Here is a 25,880-nt window from a genome sequence, read left to right on the forward strand (position 1 = left end):
AAATATTCGCAATTAGCCTTTTTTTTTTTTTTTTCTGAGACTAGACTGTTAGTAAGAATGTCACAGGACTGTGCTCCTGATATGTAGCATGCCACCATTCAGTTCAGTTCAGTCGCTCAGATGTGTCCAACTTTCTGCGACCCCATGAACTGCAGCACTCCAGGCCTCCCTGTCCATCACCAACTCCCGGAGTTCACTCACACATCTATCGAGTCAGTGATGCCATCCAGCCATCTCTTCCTCTGTCGTCCCCTTCTCCTCCTGCCCCCAATCCCTCACAGCATCAGAGTCTTTTCCAATGAGTCAACTCTTCGCATGAGGTGGCCAAAGTACTGGAGTTTCAGCTTTAACATCATTCCTTCCAAAGAACATCAGGGCTGACCTCCTTCAGAAGGGACTGGTTGTATCTTCTTGCAGTCCAAGGGACTCTCAGGAGTCTTCTCCAACACCACAGTTCAAAAGCATCAATTCTTTGGTGCTCAGCTTTCTTCACAGTCCAACTCTCACATCCATACATGACCACAGGAAAAACCATAACCTCTACTAGACGGACCTTTGCTGGCAAAGTAATGTCTCTGCTTTTGAATATGCTATCTAGGTTGGTCATAACTTTTCTTCCAAGGAGTAAGCGTCTTTTAATTTCATGGCTGCAGTCACCATCTGCAGTGATTTTGGAGCCCCCCAAAAATAAAGTCTGACACTGTTTCCACTGTTTCCCCATCTATTTCCCATGAAGTGAGGGGACCAGATGCCATGATCTTCATTTTCTGAATGTTGAGCTTTAAGCCAACTTTTTCACTCTCTTCTTTCACTTTCTTCAAGAGGGTTTTTAGTTCCTCTTCACTCTCTGCCATAAGGGTGGTGTCATCTGCATATCTGAGGTAATTGGTATTTCTCCCAGCAATCTTTATTCCAGCTTGTGCTTTTTCCAGCCCAGCGTTTCTCATGATGTACTCTGCATAGAAGTTAAATAAGCAGGGTGACAATATACAGCCTTGATGTACTCCTTTTCCTATTTGGAACCAGTCTGTTGTTCCATGTCCAGTTCTAACTGTGGCTTCCTGACCTGCATATATTACTCTCCTGCTTCTTATGATTACCTTTTTAGCCATCTAGGCTGGTATGGTATTTTCTATAAAGAAAGAAGAATGCAGTCTCCAGTTCTGCTTCTCCCAAATCTGGAACTACACAGAAAGACTGAACAAGCAGAGTACAAAATTGAGGTTCAATTGATTGTGTATCCCAGGGGCCACTGAAGGGCTCCATCCTCCAGGAAAATTTCCCTCTCCCCTGTCTAAGCTCTATACCTCTCTGCTCTCACAGCATCACCTGCCCATACCATTATCACTTATTTTCTTTCTCTCTTTTTCTTTTTTCATTCTTTCATTCTTCCTTCTCTTCTACCTCTCTTTCATTTCTCCTCTTTCTTCCATTTTATCCCCATTCTTTCCGGTAATGCCTTGTGGACCATTTGTTGAACTTGGGATTTTATTCTGTGTAAATCAGGAAGCAATTAGAAAGTTTTAAGCAAAAGAGTGATGTGAATTGACTTAGCATTTACATCTGACTCCTGTGTTGAGAACAGACTGGCGTGGGGAGAGTGGGAACAGTGGGGAAGCTGATGTAGCTCAAAGAGAATGATGGCTTGAATTAGAGTGGCAGTGATGGAGACAACGAAAAGTGATCAGCTTCTAGATGAACATAGAGCCATCGTGATTTACTAATGAATTGAAAAGTGAAAGAGACACAGACAGTAAGTGGTATTCTGGAGCCAGGTCATAAGAGCTCATGAGAACCAATAGCTAAATTTTTAGGAATTTCGTAAGCCAGTTGTTAAACACAAACTGTATTACAAATTAATTATATAAACTTCTAATTAAAAGTTGTATTAAAACAAAGGTAATGAATACTAAAAAAAAAAAAAAGCTTCATCATTTCCTAGTTATTTTACTACATTTTACAATTACCTAAGCTCTTTAAGTTATTTACATCTTTGGTTATCTGTATGGTGGAAATATTACATGATGGAGAGTAAGTATGCATCTCTTTGCAACTTAGTGTTCAGTGATGTGATCTTTGCCACTAGAAATGCATAACTGTGGGAGTATTTATACAGAGAAAGTTGGACCTTCTCCTACTGCCCACCCTGTTACAAAACCTCTTACATGTTTACCAGAAAATCACTGGAAAAAAGCAGTCAAAAATGAGCTCAAGGTTTTTAGTTTAAAAAATTGGAAGAAAGGAATTTTCATTTACCAAGTTCAGGAAAAATGAAGACGTTGGGAGTTGGAAATCCATAGTTTGGTTTTGAACATTTTGAATTTAACATAACAACTATTCATCTGATTGGAACTGTTAAACAGGGTGTGGGGTGTACAAATCTGGGCTTCAGGGGAGAGGTCCTGGGTGAAGATAATGTTTTTGAGAGTCATCAGCATTTTCATGATATTTAATGCCAAGTGACAAGATGTGATCAGGGAAGTGAGGGTCCTCCAACTTTTAAAGATCAAAATGAAGGCCAAGAACCATCCCAGGAGACCAAGAGGAATGGCTAATGGAAGTAGAAAGAGAACCAGGAGGGTGTGATGTGCTAGAAACCAAGGGAAGAAAAGACTTCCAAAGAGAGGAAGTGACCATGTCAGATGCTAATAGGCCAAGGAAAACAATGCTCACTGGATTTAGCAATGCAGAAGTATTGATGACTCTGAAAGAAAAGTGGATAAAAAGCCTGATTGGTATGGATTTCAAGAGAAAATGGGAGGGAAAGAAGAAGGAACTGTGAGTAAAGGCAACCCTTTCCAGATTTTTAAAAAATAATTTTATGTTTTTATTCATGTGTTTATTTTTGGCTGTTCTATGTCTTGTTGCTGCACTCGGGCTTTTCCCTCATTGAGGGGAGCTGGGGCTACTCTTTAATTGTAGTGATGAGGCCTCTCACTGTGGTGGCTTCTATTGTTGAGAAGCTTGGCCTCTGGGCTCACAGGCATCCTTAGCTGCGGCTCCTGGGCTCTAGAGCACAGGCTCAATAGTTGTGGTGCACGGGCTTAGTTGCTCCATGGCATGTGGGGTCTTCCTGGATCAGGGATGGAATCTCTGTCTCCTGCATTGGCAGGTGGATTCTTTACCACTGACCCACCCAGAAGCCTCAGAATTTTTACTGACAGCGGAACAGAGGATTATAATAGTTTTTGAAGTGCCGCATGAGTTTAATAAAAGGTCTCTTTTCTTAATTTAAGATGAGATATATTTAGGCATGTTTGATGGTTGAAATAATTTGGTGGAGAAAGAAATATTGATGATGTAGAAGAGAAGTAGCAGTTGCTAAAACAATGCCCTTGGGAAGGATTCAGCTATAGGTAGATTGGGAAATACGATGGTGGGAACCTGTGAAGTTTCCATCTGATTTCCTCCATTTTCTCAGTGAAATAGGAAGCAAGTTTATCAGCTAAGCTGGGAAGGGAAGAGGAGATTTGGGAGGTTTTAAGAGAAGAGAGGATGTTTAGACCCAGGAAACGGAATTTTCGGGTAGCACTAAGGATCCACTCAACATTAGCAGTAATGAATTTTAAGGAAAACCAGTCGGCTTAGCTGTGAGTTTCCTCCAGCTGGGTTCAGCTGCCTGCCTGCTACATGGAAAGTAGCGTTTAGAGCGATGAATCATGGGGCTATCATCGGGGAAAGGAGGTGGGTGGCTGAGATATGTTGGAGAACAAGATCATTGGAGGAGAGGAGCTCAAGGAACTAGGAGGCCAGGTGTTAGAAGGATCACATACATGAAATTTGAAATCACTGAGAATTTTGGCAGGTATCATGTTGAAAAGAATTACAACCAGGAGCTAAAATCTTCTAGAAATGAAGGGGAGTAATGCAGAAATCAGTAAATGACTGTAACAAGAAGGGGTAATGGGTAGTATTTTTAAGGAGAAATGAGGGATGAAAAATGGCAAAGAGGAGAAAGGAGGATACCTCTTCCACCCTCAAGCTCTGTGATACACGGGTGTGAATGACAGAAGGACTGTAAATTGTAAAGGGTATATGAAGCATGAAATTGGAGGGAATAATTGAAGAGTTTGTGATATGGGATCTTGGTTGATGACGGATTCTGAGTTCTAGAGAAATCAGGTAGGGGGATGTTATGGGATCAGAACAGGAGAGGCATAGAGTCATTTGGACTTGGATTATGGGTAATGTAGGAGGATCTAACAGTCTTGGGAGCCTTGCAGAATGTAGCGCATGTTGCAGTCAGTCCTGATAGTCTCATGTACAGACTGTGATAGCAAGTCTGGGACAGTTGCTGAGAAGGGAGGGATTTCTTTCCAGGAACATGCAGAATTCTGGGGTTTCTTTTCCAAGCCAACTTAGTGATCAGTAGAGGCGTGTGAAGGGGTTATTTACTAGGAGTGCTAAAACTCTACAGGCCACCTTTACTCTTGCACAATATCTGTCCCTTCTTTTTAGGCCTTAGCTCACCAAGATTTAATACTGTTTTACTTCAGAGTCTTCTGAAACACTAGAAGGTCATGCCTATGTCTGTGTCCCTAGTCCTAGCATTCTCCTGTAATATGCTCAGGAATATGAACAAGGGAATGAACGAATAAGGATTTGAGTGAATGGTAAATCTTTAAAGATCTACTGTTGGAAAAAAACAAATAAGCTAAGTGAGAAGCAGCTTCTGTTCGCACCCAAGCTCTTTCCTCAACAAACTTCTCCCTTCTAAATCTTTTGAACTCACTAGACTTGTTGACTCCTACTGGCAACCTTAGCCAAGTCCTTCACACTCTGTCTTTCTGCCTGGACTGCGTCATCCTCTGTAAACAGGTGTAACTCCAGTAAATGAAGGGCTTCCCAGGTGGCGCTAGTGGAAAAGCACCCGCCTGCCAGTGCAGGAGACACCAGAGACATGAGTTCGATCCCTGGGTTGGAAAGGCCCCTGGAGAAGGAAATGGCAACCCACTCCAGTATTCTTGCCTGAAGAATCCCATGGACAGAGGAGCCTGGTGGGCTACAGTCCGTGGAGTCACAGATAGTTGGACATGACTGAAGTGACGTAACACACAGCCAGAACATGAATCTGGTGATCAAGCCCCAACTCTCCTGATCCTGACCTACCTCACTGCTTGCCAGATTCTGAGAGAGGGCTTTGAGCACAAGTTTTGCCCCTTTCACTGGTGTGTTTAGGATGACTTGGTAAGCTACCTGGCCTCACTTTTGTGGCCCTCAAGAGCAGTATCTGAGGATTTGCCTGGCAGTCCAGTGGTTAAGAGTTCACCGTGCAGTGCAGGGTTGCAGGTTTGATCCCTGGATGGGGAACTAAGATCCCACATGCCACAGGGCAACTAAGCCAGCATGCCACAACCAGAAAGTCCATGTGCTGCAATGAAAGATCCCACATGACACAATGCATATGCCACAGCTGAAATTCAATATAGCCAAATAAAGTGTTTTTAAAAAAAGCAATATCCAGCTGCATCCCCTCAACGCAGAGCAACCATTGCTTATGATTGCTCTTTGTCATTTAGTGTACTTAGTCAATGGTGCCATCCTGTTTTGTAAGGAAATAGTAATTCTAATTAGTTTCAGGAGGCTTAGACTTGAGACCTCTTTAGGGAATAAGATGGGTGGGTTTGGGACTTTGATGTGGCTGATACTAACCTGAAATTTACTTATAAGATTTAAATTCTACATTTAGAGTTGTCTTTCCGAAAATGATATTTACTTTCAATTAACCATATTTCTTGTCACACTGTGGTGTATCCTAAGATGATTACAGAGAAGGGCAAAGTCAGGGACTTTGAGATTGTTAGAAACTGGATGGATGAAAGCTACATGATCAGATGTATAACCATAGAGAACAGGATATAATAGTATGTAGTTAAAAGCTGAAATCAAGATTGCCGGGAGAAATATCAATAACCTCAGATATGCAGATGATACCACCCTTATGGCAGAAAGTGAAGAGGAAATAAAAAGCCTCTTGATGAAAGTGAAAGTGGAGAGTGAAAAAGTTGGCTTAAAGCTCAACATTCAGAAACGAAGATCATGGCATCTCGTCCCATCACTTCATGGGAAATAGATGGGGAAACAGTGTCAGGCTTTATTATTTTGGGCTCCAAAATCACTGCAGATGGTGATTGCAGCCATGAAATTAAAAGACACTTACTCCTTGGAAGAAAAGTTATGACCAACCTAGATAGCATATTGAAAAGCAGAGACATTACTTTGCCAACAAAGGTCCGTCTAGTCGAGGCTATGGTTTTTCCTGTGGTCATGTATGGATGTGAGAGTTGGACTGTGAAGAAAGCTGAACGCTGAAGAATTGATGCTTTTGAACTGTGGTGTTGGAGAAGACTCTTGAGAGTCCCTTGGACTGCAAGGAGATCCAGCCAGTCCATTCTGAAGGACATCAGCCCTGGGATTTCTTTGGAAGGAATGATGCTAAAGCTGAAACTCCAGTACTTTGGCCACCTCATGCGAAGAGTTGACTCATTGGAAAGGACTCTGATGCTGGAGGGATTGGGGACAGGAGGAGAAGGGGATGACAGAGGATGAGATGGCTGGATGGCATCACTGACTTGATGGATGTGAGTCTGAGTGAACTCTGGGAGTTGGTGATGGACAGGGAGGCCTGGCATGCTGCGATTCATGGGGTTGCAAAGAGTTGGACATGACTGAGCAACTGAACTGAACTGAAATGATAGAAGGCAGGGGTCAGATCCAGCCAGAGCAGGAGAAAGAGTTTAAATGGAAGTCATCGTGATCTAATAAGACTACTTGAAGGAGATGGGGTTTCATCTGGGCCTTAAAGATCAAGCAGGAGTAAGACAGATAAAAATATGTCATATGGAGATATTTATATTAAAGCACAACAATACAGACATTATTGTAAGACTTTCTGGAGAATTCGCTGACCTGATGACAGTGAAAGGTGAACGTAGAGGAGTAATGAAAGGTAAAGTTGAGTCCACAGCAGCAGCTATGAAATGGCCTCTCAGCTCTTCAGCTGTTGGGGGTATAATTGCTCGATGCCTCAGCAGCTGCACTTTAAAGTCTGTGTTCTTGCTGAAACCACAGATCCCATGGAACCTTGCCAGGAATATTAAAGTAGGCTTATTCCTGGGAGATGTGGGACTCCTTTGGTGGGCAACTTGGTTTTGAGGACTACCCTAGGTCTTGACTTCTTTTTTAAGACTGGGGGTGGGGGAAGGACCATTTTTAAAGTCTTTATTGAATTTGTTACAATATTGTTTCTGCTTTATGTTTTGTTTTTTTTGGCCATAAAGCATGTGGGATCTTAGCTCTCTGACCAGGGACTGAACCCAGATCCCCTGCATTGGAAGGTGAAGTCTTAACCACTGGACTGCCAGGGAAGTCCTTGCCTGACTTTCTCAGAACTTCTCTCTAATCAAAAATTATTCCTACTACCCACCTTCCTTCTCTCCCTTCTTCATGCAGCTGAGCCCTGCATCCCACTGTGTGTTTCTTTCAGCTTCTCCTGGTTCCTCACCATCACCAGCAGTGTTCCTCCAATCAGCTGCTCTGATCTGCACCAGCTCCTGCTGGGTCATCAGTGTTGTACCCTAGTCATTGGTCTGGAGGAGTGACCAAACTAATGGTTTTCTTATGATTTTTTAAGGTTGAGGGAATGTTTCGGACTATGAGATCCCAGTCCCAGAGTTTTATTTTAACTTCTAGAAGCTGACAGGGTCTAGGGTTTTGACTAAGCGGAACAACTTTACTGAAACAGTTGGACTGAGAAATCTGATGTTTGAACCAAATGCATGGAAAGAATGAAAGTAGAGATCAAATGTGTGTTAGTCACTTGTGTGTGCGTGCATGTTCAGCCTCTTCAGTCATGTCCAACTCTTTGAAACCCTATGGACTGCAGCCCACCAGGCTCCTCTGTCCATGGACCTCTCCAGGCAAGAATACTGGAGTAGGTAGCCATTCTCTTCTCCAAGGGATCTTCCCAACCCAAGGATAGAACTTGAGTCTCCTGCATTGCAGGCAGATTCTTTACCATCTGAGCTACTTGAGAAGCCCAAATACTTAACACTATTAATATATGACATTCTCAAAAGATTGTTTTTATCAAATAAAGCATTTAAAAATATCTTTCCTCTAAAAAAAGTCTATTAAAAAGTCAATTGGTAATATTCCTTTTGTGAAATATCAGTTTCTTAAGAATCTTCCTTTTAATTGCAGTTACGTTAACCGGGGTCATTGAGTTGTGAATCCATCTAGCCTTCTCTTGACCAAATCTAGAACACTAGTTTTGCCCATTACTTTCTGTTTTTCCCCAAGCCTAGCTAAGGATTTGGTAATTTAGTTCAGTTAGGTACTTTCCTTCCGGTTGCAATCTTCCTTCAGTCCTAATATTTTATTTTTCTGGAAAAGTGCAAGAGCTTATATGCACAAATATAGACTATAGAGTTTTATTTTTTTTAATTTTTTTATTTTTTATTTTTTTTCAACTCTGGAAGGCTTAACTTTTTAATTATATGTTTGTGAAAGGCTTTAAATTTACTATTTAACAATGAATTAATGTGAGACCAATATATGTTCAATTTTAAAAGCCAACAGGAACCTAAAAATAAAAAATTAACATGGCATAAACCCATCTTCAGAAGTACTCTATAAATCATATAGCTACAAAATTTCTAACCTGGTATGCCAAGCATTTGGTTAAAGGTAAATTCAAATAAAGCAAAATGTTATATCAAATCAAGTGTAACAGCATCTGGTTATATGTGTATATCAAATCAGCAACTGTGTTTCCAGAAAAACTAGATGAGGTTGAGGAACAGAAGGAACGGAACTAAGAATCTCACTGCTTATCAATTAACAACCTTTTATTGAAGGAAATTACTGGAGTTCTTGCATTTTCCAGTTAGTAATTTTCATATGCTAGAGAAAGTGGAACTTGACCAATTATATTTAGTTTGCATTTTAAAGGCTACTCCAAAATATTTGAAAGAGTTTAGGGGACTTCCTTGATAGTCCAGTGGTTAGGAATCCATCTTGCAATGCAGAGGACATAGGTTTGATCCCTGGTCAGGGAACTAAGACCCCCCATACCCTGGAAGCAACTAAGCCCACAAGCAACAACTACTGAGCTCGAGCAACCAAAGACCCTGCATGCTGCAACTAAGACCCAAGGCAGCCAAATTAATAATCAATAAATTTCAAAAATAAATAAGTTTAGGATATCTTTCTTAGATCAGGTGTACATTCACAGCAACAAAACCATTCCTGAACAGTCTCTATTCAGCCATTTTAAGCTAGCTGTGGGCTCTTTTGTATGTGCTGTGCTTAGCTGCTCAGTTCTGTCCAACTCTTTGAGACCCCATGGACTGTAGCCCACCAGGCCCCTTTGTCTGTGGGTATTCTCCAAGCAAGAATACTGGAGTGGGTTCAAGGAGTTTGGAAGATTTATGATTATGTTACTGCTTTGACTGAACTGGCATTTTAGAAGACTTTTGGAATCTCCAAATTAATAGGTAAAGTTTAGAGAGTAAGGACACTTTGGGCATTGATTATATGATCAATGTTTTCTGCCAAATACAGGTAAAGACAGTCTCATTGGTTCCAGTGCAGGTCACATTTCATTGACAATCCCATGGCTTTAGTAGGTGAGGTTTTACTGAATCTGATGGTAGAACAATGAAATTAATGATGAAATCCCTGATGAAATCTGTTTTCTTCCTGGTTTTAAAAATAATCATTTATCTGTTGTTTTTGAAGCAGTGGCTATTAGAGGTGTGGATTCATTGACCTGGATTATTTATTGTAGAGAAAGTTAATGTTATAACCAGAGCAGTGAACTGCTGTTTACATTTGCTAGGAAATGGTGATTGATTGGGTTTTATTTTTATTTTCATTTTTTATCACTAGTCTTATGTACAGTCAAAACTGTCAAGAGTGTACCTTAGGAGGAGTGTAAGGTAGACAAGTTTGCTGTCTACAGGACTATGTCCAAGGAAGAGTTCCATTTAACAAACAGTTATAGTCTCAACAGACACGTACCTTCAGAAAGGGCTATTTTCTTTGTTTGTGCTTTTTGACCACTGACATTTATTTTCATTTTTTAACTTTCTATTTTGAAATAATTATAGATTTGCAGGAAGTTACAAAAATAGTACACAGAGGTCCTTAAGAACCCTTCACTCCATTTTCCCCAGTGGTAATATCTTATATAACTACAGTTGCTGCTGCTGCTAAGTCGCTTCAGTCGTGTCCGACTCTATGTGACCCCATAGACGGCAGCCCACCAGGCTCCCCAGTCCCTGGGATTCTCCAGGCAAGAACACTGGAGTGGGTTGCCATTTCTTTCTCCAATGCATGAAAGTGAAAAGCGAAAGTGAAGTTGCTCAGTCATGTCCAACTCTTCGCAACCCCAAGGACTGCAGCCTACCAGGCTCCTCTGTCCATGGGATTTTCCAGGCAAGAGTACTGGAGTGGGGTGCTATTGCCTTCTCCTATCACTACAGTACACCACAGTACACCATCAAAACCCAAGAAATCAACTTTGGTACAACCCACAGATCTTATTCATGTAGGAAAGACTTTTTAAAACAAGAAATAATTCATAACAACCATAGTCGTCTTCTAAAACCTGACCTTCTTACAGGGAAGGACTTGAGTGTTGTTTATTGACACTTCTCCACACTTTTCAGAGACAAACTCACATGGAACTGAACTTTTTAGAAAAAATTACGTTTCTTCTAAAAGATTATCTTCACAAAGTACAGCATGTTGAGGACAGAACAAAGTTATTGTTTCCTTTCATGAAGTATACAAAAGCTAAGTGGAAAAACCATATGGGAAGGTAGAAATCAGTTTGCACAAAGTACTTAGAAAGCTGAGTGAGGCAGGAATTCTCTTACTCACTCCATTATATAAGAAGCCTTTCAAGACAGAGGATATTGTTTTTTATTTCCCCATATAGGATTTGCCTGAAAAGTCACAGGTGTGTGGCAGCAAGATAGGAATTTTCAAACAATAGTTTTCCTCAAAGTAACCTTCAACTCACTGAGATATAACCTCTTCTTAATAAAACCACAGTTTTCCCTTTTCCCCTTTTTCTTAGTTAACTGTTTTCAAGTTTGATCCATATATATATGTATATTAGTATATATATATATACATATATTAGTAATATATGTATATTAGTGACTTAGCAGCATATATATATATATATCACAACTTTTGTAGGAGGTGGCAAGTCACACACACACAAGTTGTTTTGTGTTGTTGTTTTTTTCATGGTGTACTTAAACTGGGCTTCCCAGGTGGTCCTAGTGATAAAGAACCCACCGGCCAGTGCAGGAGACATAAGAGACACAGGTTTGATCTCTGGGTTGGGAAGATCCCCTGGAGAAGGGAATGGTAACCCACTCCAGTACTCTTGCCTGGAAAATCCCATGGACAGAGGAGCCTGGCAGGCTACAGTCCATAGCGTCGCAGAGTCAGACACGACTGAAGCAACTTAACACGCACACACACACTAAGCTATTTTGAGTGCAAACACCCAAATATTCTGAGGTGAATACAGTGCTTTACTTGTCAAAATTTTTATTAGCCACAAGATATTATTGAGGTATAAGTGACTTACCTCCCTGTATAAGTTTAAGGCATACAGCATGAAGGTTTGATTTTCATATGTAGATTGTGAAATGATTACCACAATAAGTTGAGCGAACATTCATCTTTTCTTATAGATAAAATAAAAGAAAAAAAGAATAAAGGGACAAACAATTTCTCTTTGTGATGAGAACTTACAGGATTTCCTGTCTTAACTTCCTATAGATATATATCATACAGCAGTGTTAGCTGTGTTGGATTCCTTAATTCAGTCGCTCAGTTGTGTCCGACTCTTTGTGACCCCATGAATCGCAGCACGCCAGGCCTCCCTGTCCATCACCAACTCCCAGAGTTCACCCAAACTCATGTGCATCGAGTGGGTGATGCCATCCAGCCATCTCATCCTCTGTCATCCCCTTCTCCTCCTGCCCCCAATCCCTCCCAGCATCAAAGTCTTTTCCAATGAGTCAACTCTTCGCATGAGGTGGCCAAAGTACTGGAGTTTCAGCTTTAGCATCATTCCTTCCAAAGAACACCCAGGACTGATTTCCTTTAGAATGGACTGGTTGGATCTCCTTGCAGTCCAAGGGACTCTCAGGAGTCTTCTCCAACACCGCAGTTCAAAAGCATCAATTTTTCACCATTCAGCTTTCTTCACAGTCCAACTCTCACATCCATACATGATAACTGGAAAAACCATAGGCTTGACTAGACGGACCTTTGCTGGCAAAGTAATATCTCTGCTTTTGTATATGCTGTCTAGGTTGGTCATAACCTTCCTCCCAAGGAGTAAGTGTCTTTTAATTTCATGGCTGCAATCACCATCTGCACTGATTTTGGAGCCCCCCAAATTAAAGTCTGACACTGTTTCCACTGTTTCCCCATCTATTTGCCATGAAGTGATGGGACCAGATGCCATGATCTTAGTTTTCTGAATGTTGAGCTTCAAGCCAACTTTTTCACTCTCCTCTTTCACTTTCAAGAGGCTTTTTAGTTCCCCTTCACTTTCTGCCATAAGGGTGGTGTTGTCTGCATATCTGAGGTTATTGATATTTCTCCCAGCGATCTTGATTCCAGCTTGTGCTTCTTCCAGCCCAGCGTTTCTCATGATGTTCTCTGCATAGAAGTTAAACAAGCAGGGTGACAATATACAGCCTTGACGTACTCCTTTGTATTCCTAGTACGTACTTATTTTTTAACTAGAAGTTATTAGCAATGAATTTAGTCTTGAGGGATAAGGATGGAACACTGTAAATACAGAAGTTCTACCTTAAGATCAATGATAAACCTGATACCATCTAAAATAGATCCAAGACTGGTTTGAAGTTTCAGCTAGAATTTCATGCAGCATACTTTTTGTGTCTTAAGTCTTAATGCTGGTTGATAAAAGGAAAAGTAAACTGCTTTCTGATAACCAATTATCACAGAAGGCTTTCTGCTCAAAACATAGATGTATTTTATTCTTGGGTTCCTCTGTTTTTGAAAGGTTCAGTGTTTATTGGAGGAAGGTTTATGTCAATTATCTAATCAGAAGCAGACCCCAGGCTCTGCCAGAGATATCTTGGAATGTACGATCTACTTCAAAGGAAGGTTCCATGTCTCTATACCCAGATGAACCCAATTTTTCATAGTGAAGACCAAGGTAATTAGATTTTCTTTTTCAGAGCAAAAATTATTTTTAGGTTGAATTTAATGGGTCATATTTCTCTGCTCAGTAAATCTTGCAATTATCACTCCTCTCTGGAAAATGTAACTGGATGACCCACCAGTGTGCCAGAGCTTCTGTGGGTCACCACGGAAGCAGGACAGACGGCAGCCACGCTCCAGGAAGCCCCTGGACGCAGTCTGGGGCTGGTGTCCATGGCACTCTCCAAGATCAAAACCCAGCCACCAACTGATGGCAGTAGGCCACATGCCACCATTTTTGTTTGTTTGGAATGGAAAACTTTAGGAGGAAAAAGACAGGAGACTGGATGCCAGGAGTATGTGGTAGAGATTTTAACCATGTTCAGTCACTGAAGAAAATCGGAACTGCCCACTCTAAAGAGGGCCTTTCTTTGAAAGGAAAGGCAGTGAGTCCAGATCTAAATTCTAGACGTATGTCTTCTTCTCCTCTCTCGTCTATAAGCTCTTCTGATACTGTACAAAGCAAGAGGAACCGAGGACAAGGAATCTGACCAGATGGAAGAGTGACCCCAGGTGAGGCCCAGGAGAAAGAACCAAGGCCCTAGCATGGAGAATATACTTGAGGCACAAATGACTCTCTCTGGGAAATTAAAAAAGATTCTCCATGCCACTCCACACCCTCTTACTCCACTACCTGAAGTCTCAGCTTAGATGTCACTTCCTCAGGAAAGCTTAACAGACTCATGTTTGGCTAATTGCCTTCTCTGTGCTCTGACAATGTGCAATTCTTTCTCTATAGCAAGATTATCACACTGCATTGTGATATTTGATTTTCATACCCCTAGTCGACTTCACACTTAAGAGGACTGGGACAATGGCTCTCAGGTTTATAGCTTTATTCTCAGTGCTCCTAGCACTGTATCTAGTGCGATAGTAAATACTCACCTTAAATGTGCTGTTTTGAGTTGGTGTAGTGAAGCACAAGTGATATCCACACCCTTAGTGTTTGGAATACTCAGGACTCCTTAACAAAAGTACTTGCATACCCTCAGAACCTCAATCCAGTCCAGTAGTGTTGAAATCATCTCTATAAAGTTTTGGAAAGTTCAGTCAACAGCTAAGAAGCCATTGTAAAATCACTGTACAGCCTCACAATAACTGCACATAAAATACATTGTTTTAATCATATGTATTATTTTTTAATCATAAAGTCCCCGTAGAGATGGAAAAGGAAAAATAGCTTTAATTTCATAAGTGAAGAGAGTCAGACCTCACAGTAGAGAACTGTCAACCAAGGTTGTAAAAATTGACCAGCCTATTTGTGGCACCTCCCAGACATGGTATCCCATCGTTCTGCAGGCTCTAGTTAACTGCCACTTGAATATCCCTCTGCCACCTGTGGCCAGTCTTTATTGCCCAATGGAAAGAAGAATTGTGGAACACTAATAATCCCCCAAATAAAAGTTTCTGTTTCTCTAGTTGTCTTCCAAGTTTCAAAGAAAGGATTAAGAGAGCCATGAAAATATACCTGAAAAGATAACAGGAACTGAAATAATGGGTCTAGAAAATCAGACGTGGTCTTATAATTTTGTTAATGTGCTTATTTTTCAGCCTTCTACACAGTTCAGTTTTGATTTTCAGGAGAATTTGAATCTAAAAAGGGGACTTTGAGTCATGTCTCTTTATATATATGAAAACCAGAAACTTCTAAGTGTAACTTCAATCCATATTGATGAGAGTAGTTGGGTAGTCTGTCTACACTATAGTAAGATTAAACTGATCTGATGATTTTGACCCTGTGTAGATGGACAGTAGGACTTCCCAGTTAGCATTAGTGGTAAAGAACCCTCCTGCCAATCCAGGAGATGTAAGAGACGCAGGTTCCCTGGGTTGGGAAGATCCTCTGGAGGAGGGCATGGCAACCCACTCCAGTTTTCTTGCCTGGAGAATCGCATGGACAGAGGAGCCTGGTGGGCTACAGGCCCTAGGGTCACAGAATGAGACATGACTGAGACTTAGCATAGCACAGCACAGACGGACAGTAATCTGAAAGCTATGAATAGAGGAGCTGCCCTTTAAACCATGTTACTCCAAAGTCTATTGGTTTCTATAAGAAAATAGTTCTGTTTTTTAAAGGAAGATCAGTAAAATGTAAGAGAAATCTGACACAGGTAAAAATAAATAGAGCACATTTAGTCTTCCAGGTAAAATACTTCTGGGCCTAAAAGACTGCTGAAAGATATACGAAAGTCTAGATGTTGGATGATCCTATTCAGATACTTTTGTGTGATATACAGAGTATTGAAAGAGAAGTTACAGTATAAAGTATATAGAAAATAGTACACAAGATAGAGAAAAAGCATCTGGCTACTGGAAGACTTTTTGGCTGTATTATCCACTAGAAATGTTTAAGCGATCTGAAGGTCTACCTTACACCTTTCAGTTCAGTTGCTCAGTCGTGTTTGACTCTTTGCAAACCCATGGCCTTCAGCATGCCAGGCTTCCCTGTCCATTACCTGGAGCTTGCTCAAACTCATGTCCTTCAAATTAGTGATGCCATCCAACCATCTCATCCTCTGTTGTCCCCTTCTTCTCCTGCCTTCAGTCTTTCCCAGCATCAGGGTCTTTTCAAATAAGTCAGTTTTTCACATCAGGTGGCCAAAGTATTAGAGCTTCAGCTTCATTCTCAGTCCTTCCAATGAATATTCAGGACTGATTGCCTTTAGGATTGACTGGTTTGACCTCCTTGCAGTCCAAGGTAATCTCAAGAGTCTTCTCCAACACCACAGTTCAAAAGCAACAATTCTTTGGTGCTCAGCTTTCTTTATAGTTCAACTCTCTTGCACATTTAGTGATTCACATAATTTAAAATGAGATTCCCCATAGGCACTGGATGTCCATGGTTGCCTAATTAAAAAAAAAATGTTACTTTACAATTTTGGCCAATTTTTTTTTTCCTGGAAGGTAAGGTGGGAGGAAGCAGGGGGTGGTGGGATATGGTAGAAGTTTCAACTTTAAAATATATGTGAGCATTCCCATTATTTAAAAGAAGGCTCATAATGTAACATGTTGTTTTATATTAATCTTAGATTATATTTATAATTAAATATAAAACTAAGGCTAAACAACTTTTACTATTATGATTTAAAATGTAAATGTTATATACCTTAACAACTAAAAAATAATAATGATATTGTTTTAAAATAGGAAAGGAACTGTAAAACATGGTGTTAAGGAAACAAATTTCCCTATGTTTTAGAGTAGAGAGTCAGGTAATGTCTAAAGATATCTGTAGTGAAAACAACAGTTATAACCCCAGTCTGTCTATCTGTCTAGCCATCCATCTTTCCTTGTGTCCTTCAAAGATTTAGCATATAATTCTTATAAAAATGGGTAAACTCCAGCACACCAAATTCTATTGGCCAGACACTTGTAGGGGAAAGTCCTAAACTATTTACAAAATGAGAGTGAAAGTGAAAGCCGCTCAGTGGTGTCCAACTCTTTGTGACCCCATGGACAACGCAGTCCATGAAATTCTCCAGGTCAGAATACTGCAGTGGGTAGCCTTTCCCTTCTCCAGGGGATCTTCCCAAATCTGGGATCGAACCCAGATCTCCTGCATTGCAGGCAGATTCTTCACCAGCTGAGCTACCAGGGAAGCCCTGTTAACAAAATAGTTGAGACTAACAAAACAACTGACAATTTGGTCACTTTTCACCAAAAAGATGATGATGGTGCTCAAGATGGTGTCAATCCTTTGGCAACTCTATCTTGTTTCAAGTACAGTACTGCTTGCTAAGTTAAAGTTATACATAGTAGGGTAAATCAGAAATGTTCAGTTTTAGAATTTTGTATTTAATGAGATGCCAATAGCTACCTTTTACTATTGCAATGTCTGGACTTAAAATGAGGTTTGCCTCTTTTCCTCGGTATGTGGGAAAATGTTATACTTCCTTGCTTTATTCTGACAAACAATTTATTTGGTGAATGATAATGAGTAAATTGAATGAAGAGAGACTTTCTGGAATTTCTAGAATCATGTGTCTGAACAAGACATACATTTGATCGATTCACTTGTCAAATGTGTTGCCCAACATGGTATAAATAAGGCATGTAGTAGACTGACCGAGATTTTATTCTTCAGTTGAATGTCATATTGTGGTGATTTTCACAAGAAATTTGACAAAATTTAATGTTATAATTTTTTTAAAGAAAGACACTATCTAACACACTCCTGGAATGCTGTCAGTGTTGAATAATTGTCATATGAGTGAAAGCTAACACTATAAATAATCTATGACATGGATACCTCCTTGTATAAAAGTATTTTGACTTTCTAAAACAGTGCCTTTTATCATCACCTTTTCAAACTTCCTTTCCAGATCTTAAAGCAACTTGTGCTACTTCATTTGAAGAGAATTAGGTATGTTTTATTGCATTTTTGTTTATTTTTAATATAAAAATTTGAAATTTATTCATTTATTTATTTGGCTGCTTTGGGTCTTAGTTGTGACCCGTGGACTTAGTTGCCCTGCTGCATGTGGGATCTTCGTTCCTCTTCCAGAGATTGAGCCCAAGTCCCCTGCATTGGAAGGCAGATTCTTATCCACTGGACCACCAGGAGAGTCCCTATTGCATTTTTTTTACTCAGCTTTCTATACTTGGTTGTGTCTGTCTCCCTGTTTAAATTCTTTGAAGACAAAAACTGTGCCTTCATTGACCTTTGTTTTGCTCCCTCTCTACTATGACTAGTACAGTACTTTATATATGGACACTCCAGACTCAGGTCAATAATGGTTGAGTTGCTTTGAGATGAAATTGTTGGATAGGTTTTTAGAAAACTTCCTGTGTAACAGGCCTGTGATAAAGCTCAAATGTGATTGTGACAGAGAGTTTTGACACTATAAAGTTATAAACTGGTGATCAGTTCAGTTCAGTTCAGTTGCTCAGTCGTGTCTGGCTCTTTGCGACACCATGGCCTGCAGCACGCCAGGCCTCCCTGTCCATCACCAACTCCCAGAGTTTACTCAAACTCATGTCCATTGAGTCGGTGATGTCATCCAATCATCTCATCCTCTGTCATCCCCTTTTCCTCCCGCCTTTAATCTTTCCCAGCATTAGGGTCTTTTCTAAGGAGTTAGTTCTTTGCATCAGGTGGCCAAAGTATTGGAGTTTCAGCTTCAACATCAGTGCTTCCAGTGAATATTCAGGACTGATTTCCTTTAGGATGGGCTGGTTGGATCTCCTTGCAGTCCAAGGGACTCTCAAGAGTCTTCTCCAACACCATAGTTCAAAAGCATCAGTTCTTTGGCACTCAGCTTTCTTTATAGTCCAATTCTTACATCCATATATAACTACTGGAAAACCCATAGCTTTGACTAGACGGGCCTTGTTGACAAAGTAATGTCTCTGCTTTTTAAAGACATTTTTCATCATTTAAGCTTCGAGCATGTGATACGTGACTGAATGGAATTCCTGGAGAACTGTATTAACATGTTCCAAAGACCTGAATCCTAAGGAAAGGATTAGGAGTGCACCTTCAGAGATGCAGCCTAGTTTCAGCCCAGAGACCCCACAGAGACTGAGACAGAACTGTGTCTGAGCGTCTCCTGTGGAGGCACGGGTCAGCAGTGGACTGCCACAGGGCCAGGGGCTCTGGGTGCAGCAGGCCTGGGTATTGGCATAAGCCCTCTTGGACGAGGTCGCCATTAACCCCACCACAGAGCTGCCAGAACTTACCCAGGACTGGGAAATAGGCTCTTGGAGGGCACAAACAGAACCTTGTGTGCACCAGGACCCAGGAGAAAGGAGCAGGGACCCCACAAGAGACTGACCCAGACTTTCCGGGGAGTGTCCAGGAGTCTCTGCAGAGGCGTGAGTCGTGGTGGCCTGCTGCAGGGTTGGGGGCACTGAGTGCAGCAGGGTGTGCATGGGACCTTCTGAAAGAGGTCACCGTTATCTTCATTACCTCCACCATAGTTGGGCCTCAGGTCAAATAACAGGGAGGAAACACAGCCCCGCCCTTCAATAGAAACTGGTGTTAGTGGTTATTATCATACCCATCTGTAGATTGGAAAGTTTAACTTTGGAGCCCTTAAGCAAAAATTCTAGAAAGTCTCCATTTATCTCATTTATCCATTATCATTTACTAATCTCTGTGGGTCATCCTATCAACCCCAACTGTCCCCTCATCTATGTTCCTTGAAATGCCAGAATTGCTAAAGGCTTGGGGAAGGTTTGGTTTTCATATTATCTTCTTATATACACCCTGACATCATCTTAAAAGTACAATTGGTATAATACTTACATAAAAGGTGTTTATGAGGACAAAATCAAACAAATAACTAAAGACTTAAGCACTCAATATGCTTCCTAGATGGCTCAGTGGTAAAGGAGACGTGGGTTCGATCCCTGGTCAGGAAGATCCCCTGGAAAAGGAAATGGCAATCCATTCCAGTATTCTTACCTGGGAAATCCCATGAACGGAGGAGCCTGGCAGGCTGCAGTCCACGAGGTCACAAGGAGTTGAACACGACTTAGAGACTAAACAGCAACAGCCAGCACTCAATAGAATGAATACAGAAGAGATTTTTGCATGTTTCACAGATTTTACAGGGCAGCACACATCTGCTTGAAAAGTAAAAAATTCAGCCCTTTAGATGACTGATTCCAAATTGTCAAACATTAGGTATCTTGTCATCTGCATCTGGTTGATAGAATGTGAATCCTCCCCAACACCCTTTTTTTTCCTTTTGCCAGATGGCTTCAGCCATAGATAAAGCATGGACTTTTCCATGTTTCACATGGTACTTGATGTTATAGAATTCCGTTTTTGTGCTGTTCTTTTCTCCCCTCTTGCTATTGCCTGGATCTCATTAGAAACCATTAGTGATGTAATACTAAACCTATGGAATCTTAAACATGCTTTTAAAATCCTGTGGAATAAAGATGTCTCCTACCAAACCAAAAATGCAGTGGGAATAGACAAAGTTAAATTTCTTTAAGAAAAAATGACTCATTTCATAGTTTCCAAACTGTTTTGACTGAAGCCTCTCAAAATAAACTTTCTGCAATATGCAGCCTTTGATGTCTGACTTTGAAAAAAAATCATTTCTAAAGATACAATTCAGTCTTTTTTGGGTGTTCATGTATTTTTGCAGATTAACCTACTTTTATTTCAACCAGTGAATGACACAATATTAAATAGCCATCAGACTAAAAAAGAAACGTATGTTTGAAGTGGTCTTAACTCCTACATAAACCAAATGTAAAGAACATGCCATATGACTTTTTAAATTACCACAAAAATAGAATTTCCAGAACATTACCAGAAAGGGGATTTGGTCCATTAAGAATAACAAAACAGTGTAGATGTCATGAAAGTGGAAGATTAGGAGTGCAGTTAAGCTTAGTAATGATATTTTTGATTCATATGCTATTTCCTAGGCTAGGCAACATTTTTAATTTTTCACAGTCCTGAACCTTAATCCTTAAAGGGTAATTCAAGTTTCGGAGCTTACATGCCGCAATTTGTTTGGGGTGGCGATTTGCCATTGACTTGCCTCCGGCTTCTTTCGTGCTCTTCCAGCTGGGGGACTCAAAGGTGGTCATTTATTAAGTCCAGGTCTACATATGGCCACTGAAATAACTGGCTTTCAATCAAACCTTTATAAAAAAATCTAAACAACCAGTTCTTGTGCAGTTGATCAGATTGATTTAAGACATCAATTGCTTCTGTTCAAACAACAGTGAATGAAATAACTGGGTAACTGAACAACCTTTTCTTTCCTTCTTTAATTCTTTTTTTTTTTTTTTCTTTTTGAATGTTTCCCTTTGGAGCGGTGGGAAGGAGCTAGATTAAGATGTGCATTCTAGTTCCAACTCTTCCACCTCTATCTGATGCTTGGCAACTTCCTTAACCTCTCAAGCCTGTACTTTCTCATCTACAAGTAGAGAGAAAAAACACTCTCCTCGTGGGTTTGTCTGAAACATTAAAAGAGAGATGTATGGCATTTGACACACACTTCAGTCAGTTCAGTTCAGTTGCTCAGTCGTGTCCGACTCTTTGCGACCCCATGAACTGCAGCACTCCAGGCCTCCCTGTCCATCACCAACTCCCGGAGTTCACTCAGACTCACGTCCATCGAGTCAGTGTTGCCATCCAGCCATCTCATCCTCTGTCGTACCCTTCTCCTCCTGCCCCCAATCCCTCCCAGCATCAGAGTCTTTTCCAATGAGTCAACTCTTCACATGAGGTGGCCAGAGTACTGGAGTTTCAGCTTTAGCATCATTCCTTCCAAAGAACACCCAGGGCTGATCCCCTTCAGAATGGACTGGTTGGATCTTCTTTCAGTCCAAGGGACTCTCAAGAGTCTTCTCCAACACCACAGTTTAAAAGCATCAGTTCTTCAGTGCTCAGCTTTCTTCACAGTCAACTCTCACATCCATACATGACCACAGGAAAAACCATAGCCTTGACTAGACGGACCTTTGTTGGCAAAGTAATGTCTCTGCTTTTGAATATGCTATCTAGGTTGCTCATAACTTTCCTTCCAAAGACACACACTTAGCATATGGTAAATATAAATTTCTTTCCAGTTGCCTGAATGGTATATACGTAGCATCTTCTGCTTTTTCCACTTCCCACTGTAATGATAACTTCTCAATAAAAAAGTGAAGAGAATATTTGACACTCAAGTCATTAGACTATTACAAATATCAGAATCTGAGATATATCTCACTTGGTCAAATTCAAGTTCTATAGCCGGATGTCTGAGATAATGGCAAGAAGGGACTATTGTTGGAATTTATGTTATATTATGAAACCTGTACATCCTCTAGAACTTAATGTTATCCTCAAGCCTTCTTTTTCTTTCCTTTCTTTCAGAGGCCCTTTCAAGTCTATTATCCGGTAATATCTCTAAACTCTTCTTGAACCTATATGCATTTTTAGCCTGGTACCAGCACTGCCAGTAATGTTTTCCAAGTGTTTACTACCCATAATTTGAAGAGGTTCTTCTATTATTTGGCCTGAAACTGTCATTTCAAAGCATCAAAACTGAGATAAAGCAGGGAATGGGAGATGGGAAAAAGGCAAGACAACTAATATTTATAAGATGACAGAAAACATTCTGGTAGGCTTGGACTTCATTCGATTCTTGGACTGTGTTTCATTCTACTTCATAGGGTTGTTAAGAGGATGCTATGTACCCAGTTAAACTTTGCTAATGCTAGTAGACAGTTAATTTTGGATTCCTTCTTTCAAATCATTTATTTTAATGAGTAATTAAGGGAACTTCTCTTGTGATCCAGTGGTTAAAACACTGTGCTTGCCCTGCAGTGGGTGCAGGTTTGATCCTTGGTCTGGAGATTAAGATCCCACATACCATGTGGTGCAGCCAAAAAAGAAAAAGTAACTAAGATAGTTTACGGTCTTTAAATTGCTATAAAATATCTAAGTATTAAAGAGGGAGAGAAATTAGTATTGTTCTCTCTGTAAAGTGTCTGCCTACAATGCAGGAGACCCAGGTTTGATCCCTGGGTCAGGAAGATCCTTAGGAGAAGGAAATGGCAACCCACTCCAGTACTCTTGCCTGGAAAATCCCATGGAGGGAGAAGCGTGGTAGGCTACAATCCATGGGGTCCCAAAGAGTCAGATATGACTGAGCAACTTCACTTTCTTTCTCTGTGTAAAGATAATTTCATAGCCTAACTTTCAGATTTGTAGAAAGTGAAAGTCATTCAGCCGTGTCCTACTTTTTTCAACCCCATGGATTATACAAGTTCATGGAATTCTCCAGACCAGAATACTGGAGTGGGTAGCCAGCCCTTCCCTTCTCCAAGGGATCTTCCCAACCCAGGAATGGGACTCAGGTCTCCCACATTGCAAGTGGATTCTTTACCAGCTAAGTAAGTCTTATTTATATTATTTCCACCCCCACCCCGTGAATTATTGCTAACCATTTTTATTGCTAAGGGCATCTGCTCTAATACTTTAATGTAGTGAGTCTCAAACTGTAACACTGGAATCATCTGGGGAACTTGTAAAACACAGTTTGCCATGCCCCTTTCCCTGTCTCTAATTCAGTAGGTGTGGGGAGGGGCCCCAAAGTCTCACAATTTTGAGTAAATTTCCATATTATACTGATGCTGCTGGTCTGGGGACTACATCTTGAGGACCACTAGGGTGGTATTTTGTTCTAGATAAGCATCAAACCCCAAATTGTGCCCAGGTGGCAATAACCTTCCCATGTCAAAGAAAAGAGAAAGGTGATTGGGAGGATCGAGGTTTCCTATGTTGTAGGCCTTCCTCAGGGTGAAAGTCCTCATTCTTTCTGAGACAATCTCTTACTTTTAGCTGGATTTCAAGAAAAATGTGAGAAGCAAGAACTAAATCTTTATAAGGTAGTGTTAGTCACTCAGTCGTGTCCAACTCTTTGTGACCCATGGACTATAGCACACCAGGCTCCTCTCTCCATGGAATTCTCCAGGCAATAATACTGAAGTGGGCTCCATTCCTTTCTCTGGGGCAATCTACCCAACCCAGGGATAAAACCCGGGTTTCCTGAATTACAGGCAGATTCTTTACCATCTGAGACACCTGAGCCACCGTGGAAAACCTTATAAGGTAGAGGCAGGCCTAAGTTTGCTGTGTGTATAATATGTGTATTCTTTCAGAATAATATGGAGATTTGTTTTTTACTGAAGTCATTTGACATGGATTATTGGTTACGATTTATAAAATTATATTCAATCATACAATTAAAGAAAAGACCTCTATTTGCAAAATAGCCCAAAGTCATTTTATACTTACCAAAGAAAACGATCTTGGCACTTCTGTAGATAAATCTTCCAAATGATTTATGAATCATTAATAGCTCAATTCTTAGACCCCAGGGATTAGAATTAAGTGTTGTGTCTGAGAAAGGATAACTCCACAGACTAACCAGAGGCAATAGGACAGGTTGGAGAGAAATAAAGGCATCATTTCTAGATTCTTCACTGATTATCTTTTCATCTAAAGTTTCATTGTCACCATTTTAATTAAGATTTCAAGAATCACCAAACTTATTTCCTCCCTGACTCATCTCATTCTAGACACTGATTGTGAATCTTTGCAAACTATCATTTATATTTAAAAACCCTAATTCCCACTGACTGTTCCAAGAATAAAGTGTGAAATGGATATCCAAGGACATAATCAATACAGCATGCTTCCCCAACACTCCCAGCCATACTTTTGAATGTGCTCGCTCATGAATTTAACTTGTGTGTTTCTGCTCAAATGGCTTTGCTTTGTTCCTGAGCAAGAGTGAAATATCCTCTCTCCTTTTTTTTTCTAGTTATCCTGAATCTTAACTCTTCCCTGAGAAGAGTCTTCCCAGTGAAGCCTCTCCTGAGTACTATGTGTATGTGTGTGTGTGTGCTGAGTTGTTCAGTTGTGTCCAACTCTTTGCGACTCCGTGAACCATAGCCTGCCAAGCTCCTCTGTCCATGGAATTTTTCCAAGAGACAATACTGGAGCAGAGTGCCATTTCCTACTCCAAAGGATCTTCCCAACCCAGGGATCAAACCCGCAGCTATTGCATCTCCTACACTGGAAGATGGATTGTTTACCACCGTGCCACCTGGGAAGCCTTCCTAAATACTGTGGCTCGTCTAATCCATAAATAGCAGAGCTCTTCCAATACACCCTTCATCCTTTTACCCTTGAGGAACTTGAGGTCTACAGAGTTCATGATTTGCCCAAAGTCCCATAACTAGTTAGCAGTGTCACCAGAACCTAAATTGAGGCCATTTAACATCTAGCCAGTACTTTCCATTATACAGCGACAGTTGTCTGAATTATTTAAACTAATCATAACCTTTTTTGTATTGTTGATTAATTGTTCGTAAGTATGTAACCTGGAAATGACAAAGCTCTCCCTGGGTTTCTGGGGCCTCAATCTCCATATTTCTAGGAATCCCCACGAAAGAGAGCGCTGGGAATGCCTATGTTTTCCTGTCACCTCCTGCTCCAAATTCCTGTCATCCTCTTAGAATTTTCCACCCCTCCCTATCTCTCTCAGCTTCACCCTCGGCATGGAAAAACTCCTTTTTTCCTGATCCCCACAAAACTGTGCTGTTTAATAGACTCTGATGAATGGTTTGAAGTGTTAGAAGAACAACATGGTACCGCCCAGACTGGATCACAGTTTAAAACAAAATGTTAGACATGGTGGCCATGGGGCCTAAGGAGGAAGAGGGCAAATGAAAAGTTACCTGAGACTGGAATGGCCGTGGGGAAAAAAATCAGCTTTTTAGCTCTTTGCCTAATTCTCTCCCAAGCAATTTGGGGGTGGGGATGTTGTTCACCTTTTACAGAAACAAAAATAGATCAAAGTGTTCAATTTACATAAAACAAAACAGTCATCTGCCCTGGGCTTATGCTCTTTCTTAGTAGCTCTAAGTCACAACAAAAATGTTGATGTTAGTTTTTTCTTTAACTTGGGCCAGACTGAATTTTTAGGCAGCACTCCATTTCTCAATGACTAAAGCAAATTTCCAAGGTCAATGGTATATCTTTCCCTTTGAATTTCTGCACAGGTAGTTAGGCAAAAGCCTCCAGCAGGAGTGTGCAGAATGTCCTGAGATTAGGAAGAGAACAGACACAGAACATGGGAGCTTGCCGACAT

The 25,880-nt window shown here is 40.7% G+C and overlaps 1 protein-coding gene across 13 annotated transcripts in view; it reads left to right on the top strand.

Annotated features, from left to right (window-relative positions):
- CALD1 (caldesmon 1) overlaps positions 1-25,880 on the top strand; it is a 231,249-nt gene that overhangs the window by 55,350 nt on the left and 150,019 nt on the right. For 8 of the 13 annotated variants that reach the window (XR_005724491.1, XM_040260907.1, XM_040260906.1 and 5 more), the window contains one exon: positions 17,589-17,629. The exons of the other annotated variants lie outside the window; for them this stretch is intronic. The gene's annotated coding sequence lies outside the window, so the exon portion shown is untranslated. The remainder of the gene's footprint in view (positions 1-17,588; positions 17,630-25,880) is intronic. 13 annotated transcript variants of the gene reach the window in all.

Source organism: Oryx dammah, unplaced genomic scaffold, assembly GCF_014754425.2.
Source record: "Oryx dammah isolate SB20612 unplaced genomic scaffold, SCBI_Odam_1.1 HiC_scaffold_18, whole genome shotgun sequence".
NCBI lineage: Eukaryota > Metazoa > Chordata > Mammalia > Artiodactyla > Bovidae > Oryx > Oryx dammah.